A 14,967-nucleotide genomic window follows, 5' to 3' on the forward strand; every position below is an offset into this window, starting at 1 on the left:
CTAACTTCTACTTATTCATGATCAGCAAGACTTACCAAATATCTGCGAAAGCAAACACAGTTCTTAATGTCTTAAATCCAAAGCACTTAAAGGTGTGTCAATTATTTTACTCAGAAATAGAGATGGAAAGCAGGTAAAAGGGGGACACAGCGAGCTGTCGTAATAATTTAAACTCAGAGACATGAATCTTCAACTACCAATTTGAAGCAGCACAGTTTCTGAACAACTCATCATCAAAACAAAAGTTCTTATTAAGGTAGAAGAATACCCAAAAGAGAAAGAAAGTTCACATATTTTCATTGCAATATTGATATTAATTCAGAATGGTGTTCAGATATGGAATTCAAAACCTATAACCTATAAACCAATAGATCCTCAGCATATATATTACTCTAATTAGTTGGGAGCTACCATAGCTTATGAGTGTCAATAGAGATGACAATTCACATTGTATCAGCTTACAAAGCATTAAAGATCTAGAGTAGCAGCTGATATAAGAGAACCAAAGACGCCCGATGGTCTGTCAATGGCAATCATCTTGAATGCTCCTCCTCTCTCAGTCGGAGGCTCCAGCATGAAAAATCCTTCAAATTTTATGTCCCTGTATCCCCTGTTCTGATCATCTCTAACGGTCTCCCAAGTGCTCGCAAAGATTTTATTTCTAATGACCACAGCAAAGTCAATGATAGGACCCCATTCCTCTGCTGGAAAAGTCCCAACTATGCTCACCTTATCTTGCTTATAGTCATACTCAATCAATCTCGTATCACACAAGCAATAAATGCGTCCAAATGCGCTCACTAAATTCCTACTGTTAAATCTGTTCGCCCTACTTCTCCAACTTCTTGTGTGGGAATCAAAAACTTACCGTCAGCAAAAGCACCACTGAAATACTCCATAGTGTAAACTGAAGCAGCATTAAAATTCATGTCGGGAAGATGATCCCATTTGTCGTCCTCCACATTGTAAAGTAAAGCACTGCTGACGGGACTCCCAAACAAGTGACGGCCATAACTTTTACCAGAGGAAGAGCTTAAGCCTCCGGCCACATAAATCATTCCCCTTTGCTCGTCTGTTGCAGAGGCAAATTTATTCAGCCATATTGGCATTTTCATACCCTCTCGCCATTTCAAACTAACAAAATCGTACAGCCACACGCATCTTTTTGTAGAATCAGGAAGCATATCCGTGATCAAAACCAGTTTTTGTTTCACGAAATGGCAGCGAAAGATGCCATCAATTTCTGCGGGAATGGGAGGTAAAATTTTGCGCGAGTTCGTTTCCGGGTCATATTTCACTACTCTCTTGGAATTGCCGTTTATTTTCTGGAACATACAAATCCGTTGTTCTGAGATGTTCAATCTTTTTCTCTCTTCATAAAAGTCGGGGCTCTTCAATGCGGCGTTCCAGCTTTTGCAAACGCATCTGAGGTTGTGATGGGAGTCCAGTTCCACTCTCAGCAGACATTGCAACCCAAGTTTATCTGGAAGAGAAGGAAACAGAGCCCCCATTGCTAAGGTGTATGTATTACGGAGAAATGATCTCAATTTTCAATTGCACTTTCTAGGATCTATAGCAGAGGGTGTTCTGAATCTTGAATTGCTTGTTTTAATGCCAATTTGATCTTCACAATTTATAGACAAATACTTTTCTTTTATTTATTTACCTATTTTTAAGTGGGCCGACACACGTTGTTAATTCGTTAAATAAGAGCTAATTCCAAGTTATTTCTTTTACTTAAAAGGGTTATATATATATATAATTTCTATTAATTTTTATATTTTAATATTGTTTTGATTTTAACTTTTTCTTATTTAAAATATATATTAGCTATTTTTTAGGGCAAGAGTCTATAGTACAATGGTAAATTGTGAGCTTATTTAGGATGTCTTGGGTTCAAGTCTACTTGAACTTAATAAACAATAATAATAATAATTAATCACAACATATAAAATAATAAATTTTAACTTTAGCCTCTTACAAATTAAACAAAAACAAAATATAATTTTTAAAAATTTATTAATGTGAAATATGTCTAGTTTATTTATATTCTTCATTTAATGTTGGTAAATTTTATGAATAATATTTTTTAGACAAGCTATATTTTTCAATCAATATTTAAAATTTTTTTAAAATATTTAAAGATTTTGAACAAACATACTAACACAATAATTACAAAACATATGTTTTTCATCATCTATTTGATTTGGATTATACAATAGAGGTTAAACTAAAAGAAGGGAAAAATTTTATTGAAATCAAGAGAGAAAAGAACAACAAAAGATACAAAGAGCTCTAATGAGCTATATCCTGAGCAATGAGTTGATCCAACTCATTAGATAAGTTAGGGGAAAGAAATCTCTAATCAACAATATTCCAATCTTGTATGTGCTTGAAAAGTTATTTAACCAAGTAGTTAATCACAACTATACACTCCTGAGGGATATGCATGAAAATAACAGAGTCAAAGATCTATAGACCTGAATGATCTATTTTATAACCAAAGCCAAATGCCAACCAATGCCAGCTAGGTCTTTGCTATTCAATAAATTCAAAACTTCACGAGAATTCGTCTCACAAATGATCCTTCTCCATCCCCCCTTACAACATTGTTCCATCTTAACCATGATAGCAAGGGCCTCCATGAGATTATTGGTATGACAACCTTTGTTGATAGAGAAGAAAAACTAAAGTTCTCTAGAGTTGTTAAGCTCAACTCCCCGTATACCAATTGGGCTAGGATTTCACCAAGAAGAGCCATCAGTATTGATTTTAAGGATGTTAGGAAAAGGAGGAGACCAATGCCCCTCATGGGTAACTCATTGAGCCTAGTTTCTAGTTCCTTTCCCATAATGATGAGTGAAAAACCTAGGGGTACTATTGTGAAGAGGAAAGGACATGTGACTGCAAATGTCAACATCTCTGAGTTCCATGCCACCCAACAGGTCACATTTTGCAAGGATAGTTTCCTTAATAGAGCCAATAACTTTCCTTTTATAGGTGCACAACTCCAATTCTAACATCCTAAAAGATCCTACTATATATTTCAAACTAGACATGCCAAAAAATAAGGGACTAATAGCCCAAGAAGCTTGAAGAAATGTGGACTTAGAAGGGGAATGTCCTAGGTGATCCTAAAACTCGGGCAAAGAAGGTATGTGCCAACATGGGCAACCCCATACATTCCACCAAAAGTGCCAAATTTTCCTAGCAAAAAACACTGAAAGAAAAGGTGAGAGATAGTCTCCTCTCCATTGCTACATAAACCACATATTGAGGGACCTTGGAAACCTCACTTACAAAGATTATTCCAAGTAACGCAGCAGTTGTGAACTGTCAACCAAATGAAGAAACTACATCTAGGTCAAGATAATGTATTCCAAAATTGCTTCCACCAAGGAACCTCCACAATATCAAATAATTTTCTAGTAAGCTCTAGGTACCCTATAGAAATAGAATATTTACTAGAAGTGACACCACTTGAAGCCAAAACATTAGGTGCTAGTAAGGAACTATGTTCCCTAGAGGCTGGAATTTGAGAGAGCTCCAACACGTTCCCTTAAGAACCCCCTAGAGGCTAGTTACAAGAATTCTTCCACTTATACCCAACATCAAGACTTAGATTATAGCTCTCTTTATAATGAGCTACAATATCCCAACCAACAAAAAGAAAGGACTCTCATAGAGCCTACAAGTGTGAATGAGAAGACAAAAGTGGAGGGTTCCATATCGCGAGTCAGTCTAGAACAAAGCCTCAGAACCTCTACTACAAATCCAAAAAAAATATTTTCCTTAACCAGTGGAGCACCAATATTAAGGGTATTCCACACCATAGAGCTTCTACCCTCTAAAGGAAATTGATAAATATAGTAGGTTTAACTTGTAAGAATTTGCCTTAGGGAAAAATTACCCAAGATCAAGGAACTCAAGCACAAGCACAAGAATAGACCAAAAGAGTATGATTAGAATAACAATATCCAAAATTGATTTATCGTCATTCAATGTTCTGTCATGTACACACACACTAGGAGTGCTTAAATATAAATGCTTTTGGAATGCTTCTAGAATGCCTAGGAATCAACATACTGATAAGTCTCACAACCAAGCACCTATCCACTAGGAGTGGATTATCCTCCATTAAGAACAGGAGTTAGTGCGATGATGAGAGGATAAACCTACAAAGGTATAACACATAAAATTATTTTGTAGACACCATGTGCTTAATTAAGAGTGTAAATAATTGTCTACATGACAACTCAGTTAATTATGCAAACTACAAAGTGTCTCACTAATACTTTAATAGCCCATTCAGAATTGCAAAAATACCACATAGATTTTATCAACACAATAAATTAGTGTGTGGTTTTTCCAACATAATGATGCCATGCGACAGAAGCATCTACTTGTGGACAAAATGGGTATTAATCAACTTAGGGGAATGCACTTAAGCTCACAAAAGCTAGGATGAAAATGCATGATGGGTCCCAACTATTAGGCCATGTTAGGTACCCATGTATAGAGTACAATGAAATCACTCATAAAGTGGAGAAAGAGGGAAAACCTCATGGGAAAAACCCTCCCCCAAAAAGGGAGAGATGAAAGGATAGGATGCATGGATGGATGGAGTAATCAAGACCCCCCCCTTTATGACATACATCAAGTATATACAAAAGAGAAGTAGAAGGAAAAAATCCCATAAGAGGAAAAAGACCGACCCCCCCTCCCCCACCTAAAAGAGAAGAAGGAGACAAGATAGTCCCCCCCCCCCCCCCCCCAAATGTAGAGTGTCAATTAGTGATAGCTGCTCCAATATAGAAGCTAATCCATGACTATTGAATAATGTTCCTCCCGTCTAGAAGAAACAATGGTAGAGGTAGAAGTGAGATGCTTACCCTATGTGTAGAAAGAATCTCAAAGATGAATGGTGTCTCTGAAACCTACTCAACTGTCCTTGTGCCAATGTTGATAGTCGCTCCTTCCAATATTGTTCAAAAGAAGAAGTGTAGATCTAACAAGGATGTATGTAGAACATGTCCCAAAGAACAAAGTGTCTCCTTAAATGATAAAAAGACCTCTTGCAACTGCTGTACATAAGGATCCACAATCATATCAACCTATGATGATTGATTATGTAGAGAATGGATAGGAGGGTCAGAGTGAGCCATTACAACAACTAAAGAAGGATCTTATTCATCAAATAGAAGATGTATATCATCAATGATGTCTCCCAAATCTACTATGTGGGACTCCACAAACAAACTTGAAATGTCTGTCAAGAAGTCATTTGTTGATGCTGGAATTGGAAGACTAGGTGTATCCTGTTGTGCTAAAGTACATGAACCTATCACTATGGAAATGGATGAAGTATTCACCTCAACAAAGAGAAGATGAATATCATCAATGATATCTCCCACATATTCAATGTGAGACTCCACAAACAAACCTGCAATATCTGGAAGGAAGTAGTCCCATGAAGCTGGAGTAGGAAGACATAGTATTTCGTACTACACTAAATCAGAAGCATATGTGGTTAGAACTGGATCAGTAGTAGCAATAAGAGCATCAGGAGGTGTGATCTCATCTAGAGAGGATGTAGCTACAACTAGAGGTAAAAGATCTTTTGGGAATGGAGGAATGTGTGGATCTCCATACATCTCCCAAAGATAGATCCAAATATCATATAAATCAGTTAACTTCATGTCATCAAGTGAATCCATAACCTCCATATCCATATGTAGAAAGAGGGCATGACAAATGATGGAACTAGTGTCACCATTGTATGAAAGTCTTTTCGCATATGACAATGCATTATGCTAACTAAGATAAGTGGGAACCAATTAACTCCACTGCTTATAGTTTTGTGTTGTAAAGGTAATTAAATCTTCCTCATCCATGATGTACTAATCAATGTACCCCCCAAAATGCAAAAAAAACAATCAACCCCCCCCCAATGGATGATTGGGCACTTTATAGATAGTGCATGTACAAGAGGCCACTTGTCAAAATGTACAAAGTGGAATTCTACTTTTTTTGTTTACAACTACCTTTTGAGACTCTAATTTATCACTAAGCACTGTAGCTCATATGTACAACAATTTGAAAAAGTAATCAAATCAGTACAATGTAGAAAAGACCCTAAGTTTGAAAGTGGTATATTTGTCCACACAACCCTATAATCTAATTATAGATCTGGAAACTAGACTAAAAATTATTCACTTTCAAAAAAAAATGGAACCTGATGATGTGTCTAGATGAGCCCGTACTAAGCATTTGAGGTTGCAAAAATTGGGATTTGTGACTTGCAGAAAAATTTAGAAATAGAGGTATCAAACATCTTACATCAATGTGCAGATTACAAAATTCTACCCCAAAATAAAAAAAAATTCTTGCAAAAAGGAGTTCATATGAGGGAGATATAGTTGTTTGAAAATCACCTTTGCAATTATTTTTTCTAGATCGCTGCCACTGTGTCTCAAAAAATCAATTGACTCTAGATTTTACCTTAGATGTCCGATGTTGGTGAAACATAAGTCGATTTGGGGGTTTGTTGACCTTTTGAATATGATGCCAATATCTAATTGGCACCAACAAGCTCCAATCTTCACTTGCAAAAATCTATCTTATTGGGCTGATGGCCAAAAAAATTTCCGAAAAAATATGCAGATCCAAAAAATAATGTAGAGAAATTGTAGAGACTAAAATAATAAAATATGTAGATCTGAAAATTAAATTCAAAGATCTAAAATGATCATACCAAATTCTACAAATCAGGTCGTCGGGTGCTAGTTTGCACAAAAAATTTGCCTCAAATTTGAATATGGCCTAGGGTAGGTGAATTTATGGTCAAAATTTCACCGAATCAATATTCCAAACGTAATGGCAAGGTCTATTTTAGCTCTAGACACTCCCAATATCTATGAATACTTTAGCTTTATGTCGAGGTGTCCTCAAAGAGGTGAAGCAAGATCAGTCTCTAATGGCTATAAAATGATGCTCCTATAGCTTTAATACCATGTAAGAATTTGGTATAGCTCTGATACCATGTAAGAATTTTCCTTAGGGAAAAATCTTCCAAGATCAAGGAACTCAAGCACAAGTACAAGAATAGACCAAAAGCGTATGATCAAAATAGTAATATCTAAAATTGATTTACTGCCATTCAATATTCTATCATGTACATGCATACTAGGAGTGCTTGAATATAAAGGCCTCTAGAATGCTTCAAGAATGCCTAAGAATCAACATACTGATAAGTCTTACAACCAAGCACCTGTCCACTAGGAGTGGATTATCCTCCATTAAACATAGGAGTTAGTGCAATAATGAGAGGATAAGTCTAAAAAGGTGTAGCGCGTAAAATTATGTTGTAGACACCATGTGCTTAATTAAGAGTGTAAATAACTATGTTGTCTACATGACAACTCAGTTAATTATGCAAACTCCAAAGTATCTCACTAATAAATAACAAAATAATGCATTGACCTAAGTAAACTTAAGTAAAGTGTAAATAGTGAATACTTATTTACACCAATATAACTCTTGGTACTTACTTATGACATGCAATCCTAGCCCAAAGCTGAGGCTGGCTAGAGAGCCAATGCCAATAGAGCTTAGCTGCTCAACATGGTAGGGTGAAGGCCAAGGCCTCCCTCCTTCTTTGGCCTACAAATTGTATCCCGATTGATTAGGCTCCATTTAGAGGTTTGAAAATTACCATTCAAAAGAAACTGTCGAGAAAGTGCATTAAACTCCTTAAGAAAATACATGGGGGAAACTTAAACCATACTTCTATAATACAAAGAGCTTGAATCACATATTGTAAGAGGGTCACTCAACAAGTAGTAGAGAGCCACCTATGGGTCTAGTGATTACATTTTTTTTGTAGTTTATTGAGAAGGTTATGCTAGAAGAGCCTAGGTTTTTTGACCCACAACAATGGAAACCCCCAAAAGTTAGAGGGATGGCCTCAATCTAAAATCTTAGGATAATAGAAATCCTTCACTTAATAGACTCATGAGTGTTGAAGAAATAAATAGAAGATTTATTTTCATTGATCTTCTAATTGGAAGTTGCCAAATAAGTTTCCAAACTGAGCTTTAATGATTTAGTTTCCTAAAAACAAGCTAAACCATAAAGATCCATGTCAACAAACTGATGATGAGAGAGAGTGGACAATCTATTCCTTGATTGCTAGCCCTATATCACATTATGGGAAACTTGAAATTTCATAAATCTGCCAAGGTCCTCTACCATAATGATAAACAAATAATGAGAGAGAGGATCTCCTTGATGAAGACCCCTATAAGACCTAAATAACTTAGAAGGTTCTCCATTAAGAAGGATAGAAAAGGAAGGTAAAGTGACACAACTCAAAATCCAAGTGACCCACTCCAAGATGAAGACAAATGCAACCAAATGTTTAAAATATAAAATCCATTTTAGTCTATCATATGCCTTGGCCATATCAAGCTTCATGAACATGACACACTCTTTAAAAGTAGATGTAGAATGAATAGACTTAGAAGAAATACACACTCTATCTCGAATTTGTTTACTAGAAACAAAGCCCCCTTGTTCATCTAAGATAATCATGGGAAGCCAAGCTTTAAGCCTTTCCACAACTAGCTTAGTAATAACTTTATAGAACACATTACAAAGAGAAATGGGTCAATAGAAGTTCATCGTATTATCTCCTTCCTTATTTGGAATGAAAACCAAAAATTTTGAGTTCAAAACTTAGAGCATCTATTTGTTAGAATATGATTCATGTACCACATCTAATAGGTCTGATGTAGGAGCATCCTAGGTGTAAGATAAATTTTGCATTGCCCAAAAATATTTCCTTTGTGTTTCATGAATAAGGGTTGTCTCAGTGTAGAGTTCTTTTTTCTAGAGGCTTGCTACTTAGTAAGTTAGTCATACATGCTTAGAATGTCCTAATTTGTGAGGTGGATGTTCATCTTGGATATATCAACCTACCATTTGAAGTAGGTGGGAGGATTTGTTCAAGAGTATATCAAGGAGTTATATTGAGTTCTCATTAGAATCAACCACATGGAAGCTGATAAGGACACAATTATCCACTATCCTAATGGGTTAAGGAAAAGTATCTAGGAGGAGCTGAGTCTAGTTTGAATGAACAATATTGAGGAGACATACCAATTTTCCCTAAGGGTTGAGGAGAAACTGAGCAAAAAATTTGATAACAAAAATAATGGTAGAGGTTGTGGTGGAAGATCTGGTGGATGGTCTTATGGAGGCCAAAATGATGATCAACAGAACAAGGGTGTGGCTGGTAGTAGTAGTCAGAACTAGAGGGGATGTAATTCCAACTATTTCCATGATCAAAATAATAGAGATCAGAGAGGAAGAGGAAGATGAAAAGGATCCAAAAGATAAGGTTTTTATGGAAGGATAGATCAAAGAATAAAAGGCTAGGATAGAGTTGCACATGTTGATGAAGATGTCAAATTATCCAATTCTGAAGATGCTAAAAGAGAAGTCCTAGTTAATTAAAGAGTCTTGCTAAGTGGTGAGAATTATAGAAATGATTTAGAATAATTGAGTGGGGGGTGAATCAGTTATTCAAGGTCCAAATGTCCTAATAAAACTTTTTCACCAAGTAAAATGAGCCCATTAAACTATTTATCCATCCAATCTTAAACTTTCCTACTTAGCAAGTTACTATAAAATCAGCATGCAAGAATAACACATGAAGAATCAACACATAACATAGTGCTTTATGTGGAAACCCAATTTGGGAAAAACCACTAATAACATGCTACTCTATTCTCACTCTTCTGAAGTGATGCCCTGTGAAAGGCATGCCCTGTTAAAGGCTACAACACACTGTTAAATGTGACCTGGTTAAAGGATTTAACCACCCTATTAGAACTGGGCTTGGTTAGAGGACTTTAGAACATTCGCTTGGAATGCCACCTTGTTAAAAGATTTACAAATGGTTGTTAAACCAACCTAAGTCCATAAGATTTTACCCTAGCTGATACAATTGTTAGAGAGTAACAATAAGGACTTTCGATTAGATACAACTCACAACATAACTTGCAAATTTTAGATCTCGATTTAGCTCTCAAATTTTCCTAGTGTTCAGTCTCTGCCACTCTAATAGCTTGTCCTCCTTTCAAGATTTGTATCCTTGAATCTTCATGCTCAATGTACCAGTGCAACCTCTTTTATGGTCACCTATCGAAGCAAAGTATCTATACTCTATTCTTCCTCTCTCTCTCAATGCCTTCACCTTGACATCCTACCACCCACTTTGTAACTTGGCAACTCAGCAACTCTAGCTTCTTGACCTGTAACTCCTTAAATAGAAGTTTGGAATACTTTTCCCACTTGAATATTCTTGGTCAAATAGATTAGGTAGGATTCAATGAATCTACCCCATATCTTGTTCCTTCTAGAAACATCATGAAGAATCTTCCTAAATTCGTTCAAAAATGGTTTACCTAAAATTCTGTGCCACCCATTCATCATCTTTATCCTCCATCCGGTTCACAAAATTCAAGGTAACAAACTTGTAGGCTTAGATCTAACAAATCTTTGAGTTTTCAAATAATGTATCAGCTTAGCACTATTGAAATTCTGATCCTTGGCACATACTATGCTACTCGGCACCTACTATGTTTTACTGATGCTCGAAACCTACTATGGATTCACTCGCCATCAACTAGGTTTTTACTAATGCTTGACACGTAAGCTTTCTTAGCTCCTATTTCACTCAGCACACACTAGATTTTGCATTTTCTCGACACTTACTTATAATTTTCTCGATGTGAACTAGCTTGCTCAATACCCACTAATGAACTTAGTCAAGCTTTGTAGATAGCTTTGTTACAACTTTTTTTCCAGAGTTTCTAAGTATAGTCAACCTCTATATTTTCAAGTATATTATCAATACATCATTTTATCATTGTCTTAACTAACCCTTCTACTTCATTACAAAACCATAACTCAACCTTTCCCTTAGGTGCTTTTGTTACATCTTATTGATTAAATCTTCTTCATCAATCAACTAAGTGATAGCATTTGGATCTTATAAGAAATTGTCATTCCAATAAATAGTAGGTTTGACATTAGTGACAAAAAAATGATTGAAAACATTCTTTATCAATAATCTCCCTCTTTGCAAACAATCTCTCTTCTTCAATAGTGATATTTTCAATCAGATTCCAACAGAAAATGAACCTAATCAAAGGAGGAGTTTTTTTCACACAAGGTGTAAATGTAAAGATAAGGGTTGTGATGCAATCATTGATGGTGGAAGCACTGACAATCTGGTGTTAGATAAGATGGTCACAAAGTTAAATCTCAAGAGGTAGAGGCACCTGAGTCCATACTATATTGCCTAGGTGCAAGATGATCATAAGGCCATGGTCAATGAGAAGTGCTTAGTGAAGGTCAAGATTGGAAGGTACCATGATGAGGTGCTTTGTGATATCATACCTATGGACATATGTCATATGTTGTTGGGTAGGTCATGGTAGTTTGATAGACATACTGCACATGATGAGAGAGAAAATACCTGCACTCTGACAAAGGATGGAGCAGAACATAAGTTGAGGTCATTAAAGGAGAAAGAAGAAAAGGTATGTAGTGAACTATTAGAATATGTTTTGTTGATGGAAAGAAGTTTCTAAAAGGTATGAAGCCTAAACATATGTATTTTTTTGTAATCCCAAAAGATGGTAAAGAAGAAGTAGAAAAGGTACTCGCAAAATTTATAGATTTTTTGGGAGAGTTTCTTGATATTGTGTCAAATAATGTAAATGATGGATTACCCATAGTGAGGAAGATTAGTCATCAGATGGTGTTGATTCTATGAGCTAGTTTTCCAAACAAGGTAATGCACAAAATGACACCAGTAGAAAGTGAAGAGTTGAATAGACAAGTTCATGAGTTGTTGCAGAAGGGGTTGATTCAAGAGAGTCTGAGTCCATGTGTTGTACCAATAGTATTAGCACCTAAGAATAATGGAGAATGGAGGATATGTATAGATTCTTGAGCTATCAATAATATCACAATCAAGTATAGATTTCCATTTCCAAGGATGAATGATATTATGGAATGTTTGAGTGGAGTTGTGTATTTCACAAAGATAGATATGAAGACTAGGTACCATCAAATTCATATTAGAGGAGATGAGTGGAAGACTATCTTCAAGAAAAGGGAAGGATTGTGCAAGTGGTTAGTCATGCATTTTGGGCTAACCAATGCACCAAGCACTTTCATAAGGCTCATGAATGAGGTACTGAAGGAGTTTCTGGGTAAGTTTTTCATTATTTACCTAGATGATATATTGACCTTTAATAAGACATTGGAGGGGCATTTGATGTACATTCATATGGTTTTGGATAATTTGAGGGAAGAAAGTCTTATGATAAACCTAAATAAGTGTAGTTTTGTGAAGGAGTCAATGTACTTGGGATTTGTAGTATCAACAAAAGGTCTAAAAATGGACCCTAAGAAAAGTGAAGTGAATGGCCTAGTCTAAGGAGTGTGGCTGAGGTAAGATCTTTCCATGAAATGACTAGTTTTTATAGAAAGTTTATTAGATGTTTTAGCAATATTTGTGGGCCTTTGACTAAAACAATGTGAGGGGATATGAAATAATTTAAGTGGACTATAGGAGTAGATAAGAGTTTTAATATGTTGAAATAAAAAGTTACAAAGCAACCTATTTGAGCACTTCCAAATTTTAACAAGGTGTTTTATCTAGACTGTGATGCTAGTGGTACTGCAATAGGAGCTATTTTGAGCCAACAAGGTAGACTTGTTACTTATTTTAGTGAGAAGTTGAATGATGTCAAAAGAAAATTGTATGTTTATGATCAGGAATTTTATGCTATAGTTTAGGCTTTGAAGAAGTGGAGTCACCATCTTCTTCCTTATGAGTTCTTTTGTATATAGATCATTAAGCTTTGAAATATTTTAATAGTCAAGGAAAATTGAACCAAAGGCATTTTAAGTGGGTTGAGTTTTTACAGAGTTATATATTTGTTTTGAAACATAGGAGTGGGAAGTCTAATATAGTTGTAGATGATCTTAGTAGAAGACAAGTTTTGCTGACATAAATATAGATTGAGGTCGTTGGGTTCAAGGAACTCAAGAATTTGTATAGAGGGGATCTTGATTTTGGAAAAGCTTTGAAATCTTGTACATAACCTATTACACGTAACATGAAAAAGTGGTTGGATTTCATAATCCAAGATGGTATGTTGTTTAAAGGAAGTCAATTGTACATTCCCACAATTTCTATGAGAGAATCTCATCAAGAAGAAGCACAATGGAGGATTGGATAGGAATTTTGGTAGAGATAAGACCATTTCTTTGGTTTCTAAGAATCATTCCTAGTCATAGTTGTAGCAAGATGTAAAGAATTTTGTGCAAAGTTGCAAAGTATGTTAAATGACAAAATGAGTGAAGCAGAATACTAGGTTGTATCAACCATTACTCGTACTAGAGAAGCTATGAGAGGATGTCAACATGTATTTTGTTCTTGCTTTACCAAGGACACATCAAGGGTATGATTAAATATTTGTGGTGGTTGACAAATTTTCAAAGATGACACATTTCATTCTCTACAAGAAGACTAGTGATGTTGTGCATCTGGCAGAGTTATTTTTTTAAGAAATGGTGAGAATAAATGGTCTACCAAAGAGTATAATTTCAAATAGAGATACCAAGTTTGTTGGGTATTTTTGACATACATTTTGGAAGAAATTGAAGACAAACTTGAAGATTAGTTCATCAATCATTCATAGATTGATGCATGAATATAAGTTGTGAATCAAAGTTTGGGGAATTTGCTCAAATGTTTTGTTGGAGATAAGCCAAAAGGATGGGATTTGATTTTACCAAAGGTAGAATTTGCATATAATACTCTATCAATATGAGTAATAGTAAATCACCATTCCAAATTGTATATGGGAGTAGTCTCAGAAATGCTTCTAATTGGATAAAGGAGAAATAAGTAGTTCTGAAGTAGAAGCTGTTGTTGAACATTTGAAGAATATGCATGACGAGGTGAGGAAGAACATTATTAAGATGAATACATAGTATAAAGACAAGGAAAATGTGAAAAGGAGGTATAAGGAATTTTATATTGGCGATGAAATCATGGTTCATTTGAGAAAGGAGCATCTAGTGGGTACATATAATAAGCTAAAGAAGAAGAAGTTTGGACTATGCAAGATAGTGAAGAGGCATAATTATAGAAATGCCTAAAAAGTGGATTTTCTTGCTAAGTTGAATATTTCACTAGTATTTAAAATTTTAGATTTGACAAAGTATTATGAAGGAGGTGATGGAGATTAAGTTGCAGAAGCACAATGGAGTATTCTAGTTGCTATTTTGGCTATAAAGGAGATTGAGGAGACATTAGACAACTGTGTCAAAAAAAGTACAAGGAATAAAACTTATGAAGAGTACTTGGTCAAAAGGAAAGAGAGGCTAGTAGAAGATTCATCATGGCTAGCAAGGGAGGAGGTTAACTATCTTGGTTTTCCTTTGAACACCTAAGATATGATGGGGTCACTTCTTAAATTACCTTGGGTGTCTAATGTAGGAGCATCCTTGGTTTAAGAGAAATCTTGCATCACTAAAAAACATTTCATTTTTGTTTCTTGAATAAGGGTTGTCTTAGTGTAAAGTTTTTGTTTTTGGAGGTTTGCTACTTAGTAAGTTAGTCATATGGGCTCATAAAGTCCTAATTTCAAGGTGGATGTTCATCTTGGATATAAAAACCTACTAGTTGAGGCCTCGTATCATATTATGAGTATTTATGGATTTATTGAAGATTTTTGGTGTGTAATTTTGGTATGAAAACTTTAAGCTCATCACTGAAGACCTTAGAGGCCTTAGATGGGCTCCATAATGAGGTTGACTAGAACTTGCACAAGTTGAACCTTGTAGATCAAAATTTGAGGATTTTGAAAAGTGGTAATA

General features: G+C 35.4%; 1 pseudogene; it reads right to left on the reverse strand.

The window, feature by feature from the left end:
* Window positions 1-468: 468 nt before the first annotated feature.
* Window positions 469-4,389, reverse strand: LOC149564942 (F-box/kelch-repeat protein At1g15670-like; annotated as a pseudogene).
* Window positions 4,390-14,967: the final 10,578 nt, after the last annotated feature.

Source organism: Cupressus sempervirens, chromosome 3 (assembly GCF_028749045.1).
Source record: "Cupressus sempervirens isolate cs-2001-9-10 chromosome 3, ASM2874904v1, whole genome shotgun sequence".
Taxonomy (NCBI): domain Eukaryota; kingdom Viridiplantae; phylum Streptophyta; class Pinopsida; order Cupressales; family Cupressaceae; genus Cupressus; species Cupressus sempervirens.